This window comes from Pistacia vera, unplaced genomic scaffold (genome assembly GCF_008641045.1).
Source record: "Pistacia vera cultivar Batoury unplaced genomic scaffold, PisVer_v2 Contig77, whole genome shotgun sequence".
In the NCBI taxonomy this organism is placed as follows: Eukaryota; Viridiplantae; Streptophyta; class Magnoliopsida; order Sapindales; family Anacardiaceae; genus Pistacia; species Pistacia vera.
The window spans coordinates 1,267,994-1,287,240 of NW_022196634.1; the positions used below are offsets into that span (position 1 = coordinate 1,267,994).

Here is a 19,247-nt window from a genome sequence, read left to right on the forward strand (position 1 = left end):
GATGCGAAGTGAAGTGATCTTACAAAATTGGTTTCATAAGAAACCCATTCACATTTTTTTTGGGTTTGAACGTGTAGGTGGCGCGTAGTGGGTTGAAATATCCTTTTGTTGCCCCATAGCATAAGATTTTGCTTGACCATGTGTTCAACGCTTTTCTCTCCTCTGTCGCCTCTTTCCAATGCCATCATAACATTTCACATGCATTATAAATAATATAAATAAAGCACTAAACAACATATCAAAACAGAACTCTTTCTTTCATTCTCAGAAAAGTATTTACAAGATATAATACCCTGAAACTGATAATACGATTGGTTTCCAGTGCATACACTAATAAGACGTTTTGACGAGGTTGCTTGCTTTTATAGTGGTTTGCATGGGAGAGAGAGGGTGGGATTCGATCGTAGCCATTGATCTATAGTGAATCTCGCCCTCTATTCATCGAGCAATCCTAGCCCTTGGACGTGGTAAATGTCAATCATCTGTGAGGGGCGATCAACTGTTAGGCTGCCACAATCATAACCGTCACTGCACATCGCTTCGATTACGAGTGTCGATAGTTATAGTCACCCACGCGCAACGAAAAGTAACTGCCAAAGGCTGTTGCATTTAATGAGACATGACCGCATGGAAGTTACACATATGCCCTTCATTTCAAATTCTGGGTTTGTTAAGAATATCACAACAGAGGAAAAGCCAAGCGTTGCCTACATCGATCGGAGATGAGTCCGACTCATGAAGCTCGATCGGATCTGCATTCAACACACAACCAAAGAAGTCCAAGCTTGATATCAAATTGAGCAATAGTCTTTAAAGCTCGAAACAAGCATCGAACACTAGGGGGAGATGTTGTGTATGATTTTTCCATCAAGCTCAAAGAATTGCGAGATTATAGCTTGATCAAAAATCAGTTCGACTCGATCGATTGCCTGACCTAGCATAAGCTCGTCGGGATGTAGCTCGACCTAGCACAAGCTAGTCATGACCAATTCCTACAATTGTTCAGTCAGCTCACAAATAACTTCAAATCCCAGATATCTCAGAAGGGATCAGATCAATAGCAATCTTGGCGCAATCTCAACGCTTAATCGCTAGAATATCAGAGTTGCATTTCAATCTTAATTGTAATCTCTTTATTTTCGTTCTTTCCTATGTACAAAATTTGCATATAAACCCCCTCAAATGAAGAGAAAGCGGATAGCAAATTGTTCTATGACTATTATTATTATAAGCTCTCATAGCAAATACAAAAATAGTAGACGTAGGCGCAAGAGTATAACTGGCCGAACCACTTTAAAAACTTATCGTGTTATCTATTTTATTGCTTCCGTCTCATTACATTGCTGGTTACCCGTAATCACGCACACATTAGTTTTGATTCCATCAAGATCAATCGGATCACTCTAGTTAGTGTATTTTTTGCATCAACACTACATAAAATATTAAAGACAATGTGACAAAGCACATAACTTGAAGGTTAAAACTAGTTTGATCTCTGAGGTATGGAGATTTGAAGATATTCTTTATCACCACAAAGAAGATTTTAATTTTAAATAACAAATAACTTAAAAGTAGTTTAATGTGTAAGCTGAATTAGAAATCTAGGAGTTAGTTAAAAATAAACTTAAAACAATAATTTAAAAAAAAACATATTATATCTATAAGAAAAAGCATCTTTTACTTCGTTTATCCTTTTTACTCTTTGCACTCAAATCAAGAGAAATTTAAAATTTTCATGGGCGATACTACATTTACAGTCTAATCTTACAAAATTTCTCTTATAACCCGATGTAATAGGCTAACATCTCTCAATTTATCAACTCGCAGTGGATCTTGTCAGCTCAATTATGAGTTGACAAATTGTAAATTATCACATCGTAATGGTAAAAGAAAGTTTGTAAGATTAGGTTGTGAACCCATCTTTATTGAATTTACATTCCCTATGCAACAATCATTTTCTAACTAAGATTTTATTTGCAAAATAAATACGAGTTCAAATACTTAATTACACAAGAAATACTACAAATAAAAAAACTTGACCTTATGACCTTATGAATTTTAATGGAATAAATAATGTTAAATAGGCTTTATTTTTAGAGAATCAATTGTATATCTTGGAGTGGGGCCATATACTCTCCGCTTATTATTTTAATGCAAGGCTTTCGTGTCATGTCAAGATCCTTTTATTGTGGAAGGGCACTTATGTCATCTGCTTATCTGGCAGTCAAACAACTCAAACCTACCAAAATTTTCACTTCATTCCTCTCATTTATTTTGCATGTTATCTGTCTTCACCTCAGTGTATATTTAATTAATTCCAGTTTTAATCTCAATCCCACTCGCTCGGCATTGCATTGCTTACCCTTGAATCTTGGTCATGATCGAGCTAAATGAATTTTCCTCCTTCTTCATCCCTCTCACAGCAACAGCTTTAGCACTAATCTCTGCCATATTCATCCTTAGATACCATGTCAAAAAATCAACTCAGAAGACTAAAAAATATCACCCAATCGGTACCTCTCACCTGAGCCGAGTACTCAATTTTTACAGGCTGTTTGATTTCATGACTGACCTTTCACGCAAATATAATACTTACAGATTATCTTCTTTCTTCGGAAGTGAAATTTTCACGACTGACCCTGCAATTGTTGAGTACATCCTCAAAACAAACTTTCAAAACTATGGCAAGGTAATATCCTACTATAGCTTTTCTTTTTTCAAAAAACTTGATAAATGTATTTCATTTTCTTCTAATTCTTACTCAATTTCCAGTTATATATCTATGTAGTTAAATATTTAATTGTTATTAAGTTGTTTGAATGAAAAGAAAATCTGCCGACTTTATTTCGTATATATGGAGACATCTTCTCCTTATTTCCATATGATTTCGTTTATCTTGAGAAATCAACTTGGAAGAAGAAAGTTGAAGGCTGAGCTTTTTCTCCAAAGATGTGGTTGAAAAACAACAGTGGAAATAATTCTAATTTAGCAAGAATTTGCACCGTTGGTTAAACGGTTTTACTAGTCAAACTCTTTTTGTAATTTATGTTCATATCCAACAGAAGCATCGAACAGATAGTATATGATTAATTAGCAGAAAACTCTAATTCCATGAGTTTAATTATGGAACCAGGGATTGTACCAATATAACATTTTTAAGGACTTACTGGGTGATGGGATCTTCGCGGTAGACGGAGAGAAGTGGCGACATCAAAGGAAACTATCAAGCTATGAATTTCTACAAAGATATTGAGGGACTTTAGCAGTGTAGTCTTTAGAACCCTGCTGTAAAACTTGGTGATAGTATCTGAAGCTTCAGCATCAAAACGATGTTAGACAGCAAGTATGACCCTCTAAATAAACTAGTACTCTATATATATCACAGGAACAGTTATTCCTTAAATGATGATTGATTCACTTAATTATGTGTTTATTGCAGGATCTTTTGAAAGCAACCTTAGACTCCGTGTTTAAAGTCGTATTGGGTATAGAATTAGATGGTTTGTCTGGAACTTATGAAGAAGGCATCTCATTCACTGATGCTTTTGATACAGCAAATGCAATACTTTCTTTCGATTTATTGATGTCTTTTGGAAGATAAGCGGCTCCTGAACATCGCATCAGAGGCTAAATTGAGAAGAATACAAAGTGGTTGATGATTTGTATACAAATTGATTAAAAGCAAAATTGAGCGACTCAATAATCGACATCATGATTTACCCTCAGTGAGTTTAAGTTGTAACATCTCGAACCATATCGGTTTTCGTTCAAGTTTTAGTAATATTTGTGTGATTAGCTTTAAATCAATGTTACAGGAGGAAAAAGAAGACATTCTGTCCAGGTTTTTGGAACTGAAAGAGCCGATCCAAAATACTTGAGGGACATTGTTCTCAATTTTGTAATTGTGGCAAAGACACCACTGTGCCACTGTTTCTTGGTTTTTTTTACTTGCTTTGTAAGCACCCTGATATACAAGAAAAGATTGCAAAGAAATAATAGAAGCAACCCAAGTGAGAAGTAATTCAAGCATGAGGAACTGGCAGCCAAAGTAAATGAAGAAACCCTTGACAAGATGCATTATCTCCACGCAGCTTTGTCTGAGACATGAGGCTCTACCCCGCAGTTCCTGTGGTAAGTATATGTATAATCAGTGGTAGAACATGAAAAATGTGTTAATTGCACAATATTTTCATTTTGATTTGTGAATATTTGATATGATTATGGCTGTGCCCAATGCTGGTTGATTAATATAATAAGTTCATCGTTGGCTTGGTTTGAAAGAAGTACTTGTGGGTGGTGTGACAGGATGGGAAGGTTTGTTTTTCCGATGACCACTGCCTGATGGTTTCAGTGTGAATAAAGGAGATCAGATCACATATGTACCGTATGAATGGGCAGGACGAAAACTTGTGGGGTAATGATGCAGAGGAATTCCGGCCAGAGAGATGGCTCATGAAATGGCCATTTCCAACCCAAAAGCCCTTTATATTCACAGCATTCCAGGTGAGATAAAGAGTCTGATCATAACCATGAGTTAATCACATTTGGAAAATTAAGTCTTAAAACTCAAGTAGACTTTTTTTTCCCCTTACGTTGTAACACGAGAGTGATGATGCAATTAACTAGAACACTTATTTAGATTAGCTAATCAATTAGATGATTCTGTTGAACAGGCGGGTCCAAGAATCTGTCTGGGAAAAGATTTTGCTTATAGGCAGATGAAAATTTTCTCCATGATCCTGTGGAGCTACAAATTGAAGCTAATGATGAAAGTAAGCCAGTCAGGTACAGAACAGCACTGACTCTTCTATTGAAGGCGGACTCCATCTCCGCGTTCTCCCAAGATTGAGCTATGAAGCTACCGTAATGCTTAAAATTATATTGTGCTTGCCTAAGTCATTTAAGTACAGGGTCAATAAAGAACAATATATGATGTTGATTATAATGTTTTGTTTCTTTGATATCTCCAATGCTTATTTGTCTAGTTGAAAGACAATTCTATAGAGTTGTGCATTTGTAATTTGCTTATAGTAATTATTCTGTAAGTATTAATAATTGGCATTTGGCAAAGTAAATAGGATTTAAAAAAATAAAAAAAATCTTTCAATTGACCTATATACATCATCACTTTGAACAGTAAAGTTCCATAAAATGCGGTTAAATTCAAAATTAAAACATGTTTTACATTTATCAAGCTTTAGGGGTAGTAGGTAGAACATACGATGAACTAGAGAAAGGTAATGTCAAGTTACATACCTGAACCATCGAGTGGTAAGTTGAATGCAAATTTCATCGTTAGTTAACGGTGATGATAAAGGCGAGGAGGGGGTGTTTGATAGTCTTGAAATCTCAGGGAGTTCAGGAATAGAAGTATAATAAAAATAATAAAGTAGGAAATATTCAGTGAGAAGTTTGATTGGGTGTTGCACGGACTACGAAAAAAAATTCTTGGTGCGAAGTATAATAAAATTAAAAAATTAAAATGCAAAATCGCTTAATAGTTAATAATGAGAAAGCAAAAAAAAAAAAAAAAAAAAAAAAAAAAAAAAAAAAAAAAAAAAATAAGAACCCAAAAAGGAAAATCTTTTAATATCTGCAGTTTGCACCCACAGCAGGAAAATTAACATTTTAAACATTATATTCTCCGAATCTCCGTATTATGATCATTTTTTTCAATTGGTGCGAAGTGAAGTGGTCTTACAAAATAGGTTTCATAAGAAACCCATTCACATTTTTATTCATTTCTTTGCTTTTGAGTTTTGGGTTTGAATGTGTAGGTGGTGAGTAGTGGGTTGAAATATCCTTTTGTTGCCCCATAGCATATGATGTTGCTTGATTATGTGTTCAACGCTTTTCTCTCCTCTGTCGCCTCTTTCCAATGCCATCATTTGCCGTCGAAACTTTACCGTCCGATTTCATTGAACAACGATCTGATCTAGGTTGAAGATTGAGTCTATTTAGGTTAAATGGGTTTGATTTTTTTATTTTATGATTTATTGGAGATGAGATGGGAAGAAATAATTTTTTGTGAAATTTCTTTTGGTTGATGGGTTTTATTGTGTTGTAAAAAAGGTTTTGTTAATATAAAATTAGAAGGATGATGAATTATATGAATGGAAGATTGATGAATTTTGTTGTAATGGAGATGATTGACGAATTAATGAAAATTTTATTGTACAACGATTTTTTATTGAAGGTTTGTGTTAAGTTTTAGTTGATTTTTTTATTAGTTGATGGTTAATTTAGTATTGAAGATTTGTGTTAGGCTGTATTTTTTTTTTTTTTTTTTATTAAAGTTTGTTTTCAGTTTTCTCTTGATTCAAAGATATATTATTATTTTAGAGACTGATCAGTGTTTTAAAACCTGGTCTGGCCCGACCGTTTAAATCGACTTGAGACCTTCATCGGGTCAGGTTAACAATTTTCCTATTCACCCAAAACACTAGAATTTGGGCTGATGATCAACGAATAATCCAAGGTCGGGATGTTGGGGCTTTTGAAGAAGAAGTGTTGGTGAGCGTAATGGTGGTGACGGAATTGATTTCCGGTGAGTTAATCGACCGAAATTTGAAAAAAACCAACTACAGCAATAGTCAGCTTTTGTTGGCGATTGGCAAGGTGAATGGGGGTGGGGTGAGATGGTTTTTGGTTAGGAGACTGAGGAGAGTATTTTCGTGGTGATGGGGAGGGTTGTTAATGCTCGCGTTGGTTAGATTTGGTCGATTTCGGCTAAATCTTGGGAAGATTTTCTAGGGTATGGGCTCAAGGGATGATTATGATTGTATTTGGTGAGTCGTCGACACCAACCAATTGACGGCCAATTTGTATTTGGGATGTGTTTGCTAAATTTTAAACCTGTAGAGACTATCAAATTTTTAGGGGTGTATTTGCTAAATTTTAAAAATTTCACAATGGGTTTGACTAGCCAGTCAAACCAGTTAAACAAGTCAACCTGGGACCCGACATCTTTGCCGGTTTCTCCCCAGTTTGATTATCAAAACATTGAGATTGATTAAAGATAAATGAGAGATTAAATATGAAAATTTGGGTTAATTTTGTGTTTTGATTAATGATTTTGGGAATTAATTATTATTTTAGATTTAACTAAAAATAAATGAGATTTAAGATGAAAATTTGATTTATTTTTTTACAGGGAGGGGCAAGATAGTCTTTCCATGTCTGTTGCTGTGTCATATCATATGTCAAAATTCACTAACGGCTACTAACAGCGGGTAGAACGTTGATAGTTTTTGAAACTGAGGGTACTAGTGGGGTGGATAGGCCAAACTTTGGCTCAGCCCAAACATATGAAAGGCGGGAATTGTGTAAAATAGCGATAAAAATAGAATGATTAAATAATATTAATAAAACCTGAAAGAAGTCCATAAAGCACACAAATCTCAATGAATTTTACACGGATACTCCAGAATCTTTTGCTCTATATAATTCATATAACAGTAACTCTTGGCTGGCTGATTAGCTAAAACAATCTCACTCCTACTCTGCTCTGTAATTTGCTTATCCTTGATCATGATCGACCTAAATGAATTTTCCTCCTTCTTCATCCCTCTCACAGTAGCAGCTTTAGCTCTAATCTCTGCCATATTCATCCTCAGATTCCATGTCACAAAATCGTCTCAGAAGACTAAAAAATATCACCCAATCGGCAGCTCTCACCTGTCCGCAGGACTCAATTATTACAGACTCTTTGATTTCATGACTGACCTTTCTCGCAAATATAAAACTTTCAGATTGCCTTCTTTCTCCTCAAGTGAGATTTTCACCACTGATCCTACAGTTGTTGAATAAATTCTCAAAACAAACTTTCCAAACTATGGCAAGGTAATATCCTAATATAGCTTTATTTGTATTGCCGTTACACAAAGTTTGAAGGCTGAGCTTTTCTTCCAAAAGATGTAATTAAAATCAGCTGTAGAAATAATTTAAAATTAGCTAGAATTTTGCATAGTCATTTAACACTTTTACTGTTGAAACTCTTTTCGTAATTTATTGTTCATCCGAAAGAAGTATCAACATAGAGTATATGATCAAAAGAAGTATCAACACAGAGTATATGATTAGCAGAAAATTCTAATTCTACCACGTTCATGAAGCTGCAGGGATTTTTCCAGTATAACATTTTGACAGATCTACTGGGAGGTGGGATCTTCGTTGTAGACGGAGAGAAGTGGAAACATCAAAGGAAAGTATCAAGCTATGAATTCTCCACCAAGATACTGAGAGATTTTAGCAGTGTTGTCTTTAAAACCACTGCTGTAAAGCTTGCACGAATAGTTTCTGAAGCTTCGGCATCAAACCCATCGTTAGACATGCAAGTATGAGTTTCTTAATAAATTAGTTTTCATATCAGAAGAACAGGTAATAATTCCGTTTAATTGATGATTGATTCACTATAATTATGCGTTCATTTGCAGAATCTTTTCATGAAAGCAACCTTAGACTCTGTGTTTAAAGTCATATTGGGTATAGATTTAGATGGTTTGTCTGGAACTTATGAAGAAGGCTCTCGATTCACTGATGCTTTTGATAAAGCAAATGCAATTACTTCTTTTCGATATGCAGATTTCTTTTGGAAGATTAAGCGGTTCCTGAACATCGGATCAGAGGCTGAATTGAGAAAGAATATCAAAGTGATTGATGAATTTGTATACAAATTAATCAAAAGCAAAATTGAGCAGTTCAATGATCCACATGATGATTTAAAACCTCAAAGTGTAACATCTCAATCCATCTGGGTTTTAATTCGAAGTTACTAATATTTTTGTAATTAGCTAACGAATCAAATATTACAGGGGAAGAAAGAAGACATTCTTTCAAGGTTTCTGGATCTGAAAGAGACGGATCCAAAATACTTGAGGGACATAGTTCTCAATTTTGTAATAGCAGGCAAAGACACCACGGCTACAACTATTTCTTGGTTTTTTTACTTGCTTTGTAAGCATCCTGATAGACAGGAAAAGATTGCAAAGGAAATAACAGAAGCAACCCAAGTAAGTAGTAATTCAAGCATTGAGGAACTTGCAGCAAAAATAAACGAAGAAACCCTTGACAAGATGCACTATCTCCACGCAGCTTTGTCTGAGACACTCAGATTGTATCCCGCAGTTCCTGTGGTAAGTACATGCATAATTAGAGGGAGAACACGAAAAATATGTTTAATTACACAATATTTTTCATTTTGATTTTAATTAATGTTTGATATTATTTTATGGCTGCGCCCTTACGCCGCTTGATTAATATAATAAAACCGTTGTTGGCTTAATTTGTTTGTTTGAAAGAAGTACTTCTTGGTGGTGTCACAGGATGGGAAGAGTGTTTTTTCCGATGACACGCTGCCTGATGGTTTCAGTGTGAATAAAGGAGATATGATTGCATATATACCTTATGCCATGGGCAGGATGAAAGCTTTATGGGGTAATGATGCAGAGGAATTCCGGCCTGAGAGATGGCTCAATAAAAATGGCAATTTCCAGCCGAAAAGCCCGTTCATCTTCACAGCCTTCCAGGTGAGATAAGAATCTGATCATAACTAACTGGCCCTGTTATTGAAAATTTGAGAATCTGTTATTTAGACTAGCTAATCAATTTGTGTCGAACAGGGGGGTCCGAGAATCTGTCTAGGAAAGGATTTTGCTTACAGGCAGATGAAAATTTTCTCTATGATCCTGCTTGGGAGCTACAAATTTAAGCTCAATGATGAAAGTAAACCAGTCAAGTACAAAACTGCACTCACTCTTCATATTGAAGGTGGACTCCATCTCCGCGTCTTTCCAAGATCGAGAAATGAAGCTATGGTTAATGCTTAAACATCTTCCTAGCTACTGGCTTCGGCAGTTGCCTAAATCACGAAAGTACTGAGCCAATAAACAACATATAATGCCTGAGCCAAATATTAATATTGATTATTAATACTATATGTTTTATATAAATGTATAACCTTTCCCTTAAAAAATATAATTGTAAGCTCAAGGTTGATTTTGCGGATTTGGATATTTATTAAGTAAAGGCTTTAAGAAATTTGTTGAGTTAGTAAGTAATGGAAGGGTAAGATAGACTTTTAATTAAAACTTGTATAGGACCATAACATATCATTGAGAGCACGGGTGTTTTTAATACTTCTAGACCAAAATGGATACGTGTGATATTAATCGATCTCTTGGGGGGTATATAAAGTAAACCAAAAATGTGAATGAAGGTCGGTGGTAATTTTTCGTACCTTTAGGGTATGAGTAACTAAAACTGAAACCTGGGAGGAGGTGTGGGATAATAATCCTTTAATTAAAGTACTGTTGAAAATTAATTGTAAAGTAATTAAAATCATATGACTAAAAGAGAATAGAGAGCAATCTGCCGCCGATAGAGGCAATGGTAATTGGCCACAAAATCATATTACTTGAAGGTATAATAGCACTATCAGGAAATTCACTAACCGCCCAAATTGATATGAATATTCAAGTTGCTTTTCACGTGGAACTCAATTTATTAATTTAAAGGGAAAATATGATGCAACTTTTTGAGGCTCCTAGAAGTTTTGAAATTGTTAAAAAAAATAAATATTAAACTTTTGAGGCTTTCTAGAGGTTTTGAATACCAATATAAAGCCGTTGGAAGCTTTGACTTAGACAAAACATTGGGATTATGACAATTACCCCCTCACAGTTTAGCCTAAATAACAAATATAACCAAGGATTTCAGGAAGTAACAAATAATCCAAAAATTTGACAAGAGTCACAAGACGTTAACAAATTTTAACAGTAAAAGGGTAAAACAATCAAATTCCATCAATTATAGGATTAAAAGAAATTAAATTTTATAAAAGTGAAATTAAACACGGCGAATGACACCCTAAGTCTGAGGAATACATTTTTTATTAATTTGATATTAGTTTTTGATTGGTTGGAAATTTATTATTAATTTTTGGATAATTGATTTTTTTATAATTACTTATCAAATATCAATATGAGTAATTGTATTATAAATGTACTGTTTTGATCATTATTAATAAGGGTAAGACTGACATTTTAAAGGTCAAAGTCAGTCAAATGTAACTTTGATGGACGGAGAGTGACAATGGGCGGGCAAGTGTTAGTTTTTGAAACCAAGGGTGGAAAATGGTAATTCAGCCATTAAAAAAAAGCATTATTGTAATTCTGGTAACTACATAATTGAAAAAAAAAAAGAATCTAATAATATACCCCTTTCAAGAAACCCAGAACAAAAACATGAACAATAACAATCAAATACAACCACCCTTGGGTGGCTGAACGGTTGAATAGGGACTCTTGAAGTATTACTTAAGAGGTTTTAAATTCGATTTACCTCGGTTGCTAATAGAGATGGCTATTAGAGATTTACCAAACCATTAATTTTAGGAGCCCGGGGTTAGTTTAGGTGCACACAAGCTGGCTTGGACACCCCGGTCACTAGAAAAAAAAAATCAGATACGACATAAACCTAAATCATTGTGAAAGCAACATGTCACTTTTGCAAGCGTGAAGCGAATGGGAAACACCGGGGAGGTGTTTGCCGTAGGCACTCTGACACTCAAGTCAACAAGGCCAAGTGAGATTAATTTAGTGAGGGTTAGGGAGAGAAAAAGTTACCAGAAGTTTAGTCGGAGACTATAACTACGGCTGTGATGCGAAATTCTCGAGAGTGAGAATTGCAGGGTCTTAAGGTGTAATGTATGTGTCCTTTGTGAGAGGGTTGGCCTCTGTTTAAATAGCGATTGTAGGATCTTCGAATCTTGGTGGGACTGAGAGTCCTTAGAGTTGAGGTTTTGTGGAAAACGGAGAACCTTTGGCTCCCTTACCTCAGTAGGAAAGGGAGTCCCAACGGGTCTAAGACACAGATCTTAGATGAATTAGGAAAGTGATGGACCTCTTCGATTGAGTTTGGATAGTACCAGGGTAAGTAGACGACCCTGGGCTCCAAGTAGATCCTAAGTCCAGAAGGTGGTCTAGGATCAAAGGGTCTGGGCCTAGATAAACTGGCAGTGAGGCCTAAATGAATTGGGCCTCTGCTGATTGGGTCCAAATGGTGAGCAACTGGGTAGATGTACCGAACGGACCTGATATGCAAACTCTATTGCAGCAATTGGGCCCTAGCTTTCAGTTTTGTTCAAGGTGTCTTCGTCTTTGGGCCTATTTGGGCCGAGGACATTTTTTGGCCCTAACAGTTTGCCCCCCCCCCCCCCCTTCCCCCCCACTTTCTAAGTTTAGGAGTGCTTAGCTTAGAGAGTAGATGTTGCATGGAGGTGTAGCTAGTCGACCTTCGCGACTGACCGGTTGAACATGTGAACGTTAGGGGTGGAAAAAACCGGTTAACTGAACCGGTTTATCCTATATTTGAACCGAACCGAATTCTAGTTTAAGTAAAAAATTGAACCGAAACCAAATCGATTTTTTACTTAAACTGGTTTGTAACCGAACCAAAAATTCGGTTTGGTTAACTGGTTAATCGGTTTTAAACAGGTTTTTTAAAATGGTCTGGACCAATCGGCTCAATTCAATATAACCTTCCAATTTTGCCCAATTTATGTTTTTGCTATTTGGTTGATATTTGCCAGATATGCTATAGTAGAAGAACTAGCAGGATTTGGAGCAATAGTACACACATGTTCACGTAACCAAACAAAGCTCAACGCCAGAATTCAGGAATGGAAGAGTAAGGGGCTAAAAGGATGCGTATTTGCAGAGAGAGAGTGAGAGAGAGGGAGAGAGAGAGGAATTTAATAAAAGAGAGTTTAAAAATCAGAAGGAGAAAGAGAGGTATTTAATGAAAGTGGAAGATGAAAATTGAAGAGATCGAGAAAGAGAGAGAGAGGCATTTAATAAAAAAGAAAATGAAGAAATCGAGAGAAAGGAAGAAAGGCATTTAATAAGAGAAAAAGGTGGGGAAATCGAGAAAGAGAGGGTGGTATTTAATAAAATAAAATATAGAGAAACCGAAAAAGAGAGAGGGATTTAATGAAAGGAACTAATTTTTTTTAGAAAAAAATCGGTTTCATAATCCGGTTTCGGTTAACCGGTTTATTTTTTTTTTAAAACCGATCCGAATATTCGGTTTACCCATTATTCTAAACCGAACCAAATTTGGAAAAAAACCTAATTTTATGTTTGGTTTCAGTTCGATTTTTCTTTTCGGTTTTTTTTTCCACCCCTAGTGAACATGTTGTTTCTCTATTCGCGGGAACGAATAGTATAGCTTTTGTTGTAGGTGATGCATTCAGTACACCAGGCCGAGCGAGTGGAGGTGAAACACCATCATGCTTTCAGTCGGCGTATCTGATCGAGTGAGGGAGTGGAGTTGACCTTGATAGACTCGCCTGGTGCATCGGATCGAGGGAAAGCATGAAAGAATCTGCTAGAGGTACCCTCACTCGGTATGTCACACTGGGTGGGAAGATATGCGAAACGTCCCATGAAGGTGTCCTCACTTGGTATATCGAGCTGAGTGAGTAAATGTGTGAGTTGTCTCATGAAGGTGTCCTCACTCGGTGTAACGAGCCGAGTGAATGGGTGTACGAGCTGTCTCATGAAGGTTCTTTACTCGGTGCAACGAGCCGAGTGAGAGGGTGTGCGAGCTATCCCATGAAGGTGTCCTCACTCGATGTATCGAACCGGGGGAAAGATATGCGAAACGTCCCATGAAGGTGCTCTCACTCGGTGTATCGAGCCGAGTGAGAGATGCGAGCTATTCCATGAAGGTGTGCTTACTTGGTATATCGAGCCGAGCGGAATACGTTAGGGTCATTCTTGTGGGGGTGCCTTAGGCTGATTGGTTGAATCCGAATGAATAGGTGTATGTGCACTCCCAATCAAGCGGCTAGTTCACTTGGTTGGGATGACCAAGAGGGAGGAGGTTATGTTTTGCTTTATCGGCATTTGTCACAAGGCCGGAGAGCCGAGGTTGGACAGTTAGTACGTCTGATGCTAACTCCACTTGGTCGGGCGAATCGAGCGAGTGGTTATCACCCCTATGGTGTATGCGTAACGTGGTGGCGCGGACCCTGAGTGGGTAACGTGAAGTTGAATAATTCATCTCTCGACATGTGTATGACCGAGATGTTTCTGAATTTGGGCAGGAAAACGAAATCACACTGTTCGATGACCAATCGAAGGCTGCCACACATAGGCTCTAACAGCTTTCATTGATAAATGCGTGGGGGCAACTGTTCGTTTCATCTTACTTCCTATTTCTCTCTTTTGTTTTCACATTTTCTCTCTATTTCGGTTCTTGTCCGTAGCTATGAAAGATTTCGGGAACTTTGGCCGTTTTTATGGTAAATACTTACTCCTTTGTACTCGTTTCTGTTTCCTTTCTTCTTTTCTTTGTTTTTGCGGCGTTTTTAGAGAGATTTGAGTGGAGTTTAGTGGATTTTATGGGGGTTTGAGAAGATGGCGTTGTGTTTGTTTGGGTTAAATAGAGTAGACAAATTGAGTGATTTTGAATCTTAGGTTTAGCATTTGGGAGATTTTGAGTGTTTAGGATTGATTTGGTGTGGCCCGCGTGTGGAGATTCTGGGTTTTCAGTGCTTTCTGGTTTTTTGGGGGTTTCCTGGGTTTTTTGGGTTTTATAAGATGAAATCGTTTTACGATGGTTCCCCATTCAGCTCGTCTCGGTTTGCTTGATCAGGTCGAGTACGTGCCTCGAGTGAAGAAGTGTGGTTTTTTGTAGGGGATGGTTACTTGGGTTGCTCGGTCTTCTAGACCAAGTGGTAAGGGATCTGTACGAGTGGTCCTGCGGAAGCAGGTGTTTGGTCGCCCAGACTGAGCCAAAAGTTACTTGGAGGTCGAAGAGTTAGACTGATTTGAGAACTAGTCGGTCGATAGCTCTAGGCGAGTGGGGCTTCTAGAACAGGGTTTGACTTGGAATTGAAAGTCAGTCGGTCGGCTAGTCGGGTCGAGTGGACAAAGAGTTCAATGTCGTGGTCAGAGTCAAGCAACTTGAGTGAGGCGGAGATAGAGGTTGGGAATGAGTATGAGAATGCTCCAACGATGGTGATGATGCTAGAGGGTTGAGGCATTTTGGTCGGTACACCAAAAAGGGTGAACATGGGATGCCCCTAGGCCGAGTGGCACCACCCCGAGTGATGGTGAGTCGGATAGGCAAGGGACGAGTGGGGAAGACTCCGATGAAGTTGATGATTTTGAGAGTTTGCCCTCCACCAATAGTGGCTCCGAGGACGAGCCGAGTTGGCCTGGTAGTGGAATATTGAGTAAAGACTATCTGCCTTTATTGAAGGAGAGTGATGTGTGGCGGATCAGGATGATGTCCCACATCCTAGAGTCTATCGAAATTAAGGTGCCGAAGTCATACAAAAGGGTTGATTGGGAGGCAAAAGGTTGGGTGAGCGCCTATGAGAAATGGTTCCATGATGGGCTAAGGCTTCCCATTCCTCGTCTTGTCTGGGTGGTCTTGAACCATTTCATGATTGCGCCGACCCAAATTATGCCAAATGGGTAGAGGTTGTTGATGGCTCTGGAAACCTCTATGTGTAGAATCAGATGATATTTGGGCTGCACGAGCTGTTATACTCATATTTTCTGAAGGAAAATGACAAGGATAAAGGCCGATATCTGATCAATCTCAAGCACGATCAGGCTTACCTCGTGACTGACCTCCGGTCGAGTGATAAAAATTGGAAGAAGCACTTCTTCTTCATGAGGGGTGAAGTAGTCTTTGGGGAGAGAGACCAGGGTGAGATTCTGTATACCTGGCGAACGACTGGTGAGAAACTTAGTCTTTATTCACGCTTTGATTACTAAAGTCTTATTGTGTTTCTTCTTTGCAGATCTTGAATTCAATCGTGTTGGGCAGAATAGGGACGGCTTGGACGTGCAGACTAAAAAGATTCTTGCTATTCCAAAGAGAGGGATTGGCGGATCGTGTTGGAGGAGGCAAATCTAAGGACGAGTCACCTTTAGGTCGGAGTTGGTGTGATTTAGTGAGGTATCCCTCCCCTTCGTTGAAGCAGACTTGGAGTGTGCTACTCATCCGTTATTGCAATCATATTTTGTTCCATAAGTCAAGGTTGAACCCACTAATTGTTAAGGAATTTACGATTGCAAAGAAGCTTATGAAGAAGTTGATCGTCCTGAGTACGAGTGAGTCTATCGCGAGACGTTGCGAGAAGCAAAAAAGGGACTCTTCGACCAAAAAGGAGAAGAAAGTGGAGGATGTGGTTGTGACTCCACTAGGTCAAACACCTGCGCCCGGGGCTGGGTCATTCAAGACAGTGGTCTTGGATGAGGAGACTGAGATGCTTACTTTCAATATCTCAGCTTCTGCGTCGACCTATTCGAATGCAGCTTCCATGAGCAAGTTGGCTAATTCGTTCTTATTCCAAGCAGATGAGAGTCGTCTGAACTAGATGGGTGCTATCGCGGCTACTGACTGTGGGGTTTCCTGCGCTTTCTAAGTTTGAGCCAAATTTTTTCCTTACTATACTTATAGTGATTGTATACTGATCAAGTAGTTTTATCATGCAGGTTTTTACAAGCAGCCTGCACCTCATGAAATCCATCATGTCATAGGAGAAGATGGTACAAGATGTATCCAAATCCAATGCCAATCTGCAACATAGAGAGGCGTCAGCCTAGAAAGCTGAGCGGGAGAGCCAGTTGCGACTAAAGGAGGTCGAGGCCAAGCTAGAATGATTGAAGAGGGAGTTGGTGGAGAAGAACGCAGAGGTTGAGTCGATGAGGGAGCAGTGCCTCAGTATCGTCGACGACGCCATCATCAGGGTTAGGGGAGAGTTGATGCTAGAGTACAAGGCCGAGAACACCTCCCATTAGAACTCGGATGAGGACATCTAGCTCTTACGGGAGATGGAAGACTAGGAGGCTGCTGGTTGCGCAGATTATGCTGAGGAGCGGGTCGGTGACCAGATATTCGACCTCGCTAGTTAGTTGGGGCGATTAGTTACGAAGGAAACTGGTGATCAGGCTGTAAGGGCGACCGTTGGGGCCAGTGATAGGGTGACTAAGTCAGAGATAGGTGAGACGACTCGCATTAACGATATGGGTCATAATGCCCCTTAGGTTTATTTTTTCCTTTCTCATGTATTTTTGGGGCTTACGATGCCTTTTCATGGCGTAGATACCTTTCTTGTGCCTGATACTTAGCCGCCTGGGGTTTTTTTGTTTATCTTACATTTAGCCGTTTGGGGCTTTATGTTTCCATTTTACTGTTTTCTTCATGGATAGATGGGTCGATTACTTGATTGCTTGTAGATGTGTGGGGGTGGAACCCTCTTTCCTTGGTTAGTTGCCTTGTAGGTGTATCTTGTCTAGGGTGGAGAGTTATAGCCAAGATAGCATGGTCTGTTTCAAGTGAGCGAACAGATTTAGCCATTTTGGACCGACTACTCGTGTTGTGACGCGGACGAAGCCAAATGGCCCAGTTGCTGGTGTCGCTTCAAAAGAGATAAGAGTCTGTCGATATGGCCGACTGTGGATGTAAGCCATTGTGTTGTTTTGGGCGGGCTAGGCCGACCGAAGGTATACACTTGCGTGAATTGTTAGGTCGGTATGGGCCAACTGATGGTGTAGGTTGATGAATCGGTATGGGCTGATTGAAGGTGTGCATCTATGAATCGGTCCGAGCCAATTAAAGGTATAAGTCACTATATCGCTGAATAGTTCTTTTATTGAATTCAGGCCTCGAGGCCGATTGAAGGTGAAAGAGGTGGACAGACCCATTCATCCTTTTTTTTTTTAAACAAAAACAAGAATAAAGAATTGCCGATAAGATGAGTCTGACTAAAAATAATAACGTTTGAGGTGAATTGCATTCCAACTATTGTTGATGTCCTTACCCTTGGGGGTTTAAAGTCTGTAGGTGCCCTTTCCTACTTCCTTAGCGATCTTGTAAAGACCCTCCCAGGTGGGGTCGAGCTTGCCAGAGTTGACCTACTTAGTGTTTTTGAAAGACTTTGTGAAGGACCCAGTCGCCTTGTTTGAATGTTTTTACTGGGACATTACGGTTGTAGTGTTGAGTGGCCTGCTACTGGTACATTATGTTGCGAATGTTCGCCCACTCGCGTAGTTCAATGATTATGTCCAAGTTGTGACAAAGGTTTTGGCTATTGACTTCTTCATCCGACCATTGGAGTCTCGTTGAGGGGACTGATACTTCGACTAAGATGACTACTTTAGATCCATATGTGAGAGAAAAAGGGGTTTCGCCAATGGACGAGCGGGCTGTTGTTTGGTAGGACCAAAAGACCCTGGGTAGTTCGTCTGTCCATACGCCTTTAGCCTTCTGAAGGCGTTTCTTTAAAGTTAGCATGATTGTTTTATTTGATGATTCAGCCTGGCCGCTTGATTGGGGGTTGTGGGGGGTAGAGAAGCTAAGCTTGAATCTCCACATGTCACAGAAGTCTCTGAAGTTTGAGCTGATGAATTGGGATCCATTGTCGGTGACTATTTCCTTTGGTACTTTGAATCTACAGATGACGTGTTTCCAGATGAAGGCTTTTACTTCTCGGTCTCTAACTTGGGCGAGTGCTTCGGCTTTGATCCACTTAGTAAAATAGTCGGTGACTGCCAACATGAAGACCGTTGCCCGGGTGCGGTCGTGAGTTTTCCAGCTATGTTCATCTCCCACTTCATGAATAGCCAAGGTGTGAGAGTAGAGTTGAGTCGCTCAGGTAGGAGGTGTGAGACATGGGCGAACCTTTGATAGCTTGTAATAGCCACTACTACTCAAAAACTTATAAAGAAATACATATAAAATAACATAAAGAAATTGGGCCCAAATTTTTCTTTTATTAAACATATATTCATACTCTTTACAAACATACACATTTTTACACAAAATGTTTAACGTATACAAAAGCCATCAAAAACATAAGGGACAGTGTAACCACTCCTTCTCGAACGCCGACGTCCATCCGACCGTTTCCTCACCTAGGTCCTGCAAAACATAGGAAAACAACGGGGTGAGCACTAAAATAATGCTCAGTAAGTAAATCCTCTACTCATGCTATCCCCGTAACTCTCTCTCTAATCCTTTCCTTACAACTCCTCATTCAATTTCTCTTTGGGTACTTCTCTCTTTTTCTCTTTCTCTTTCCCTTACCCTTAGAACTCTTTCTTGTTAACTCTTTCATAAATCACGACCCCATCTTACCGGGGGCACGGCCGGGACTCACTCCCACTCTACGTGATCTCTACTCATTCTAGCCGATCGGACTCGGTTATGCATGGATTCGGAATCCT

General features: G+C 38.8%; 2 pseudogenes; both read left to right on the forward strand.

Annotated features, from left to right (window-relative positions):
- Positions 1-2,242: 2,242 nt before the first annotated feature.
- Positions 2,243-4,989, forward strand: LOC116116348 (annotated as a pseudogene).
- Positions 4,990-7,427: 2,438 nt separating this feature from the next.
- On the forward strand, positions 7,428-10,042 carry LOC116116359 (annotated as a pseudogene).
- Positions 10,043-19,247: the final 9,205 nt, after the last annotated feature.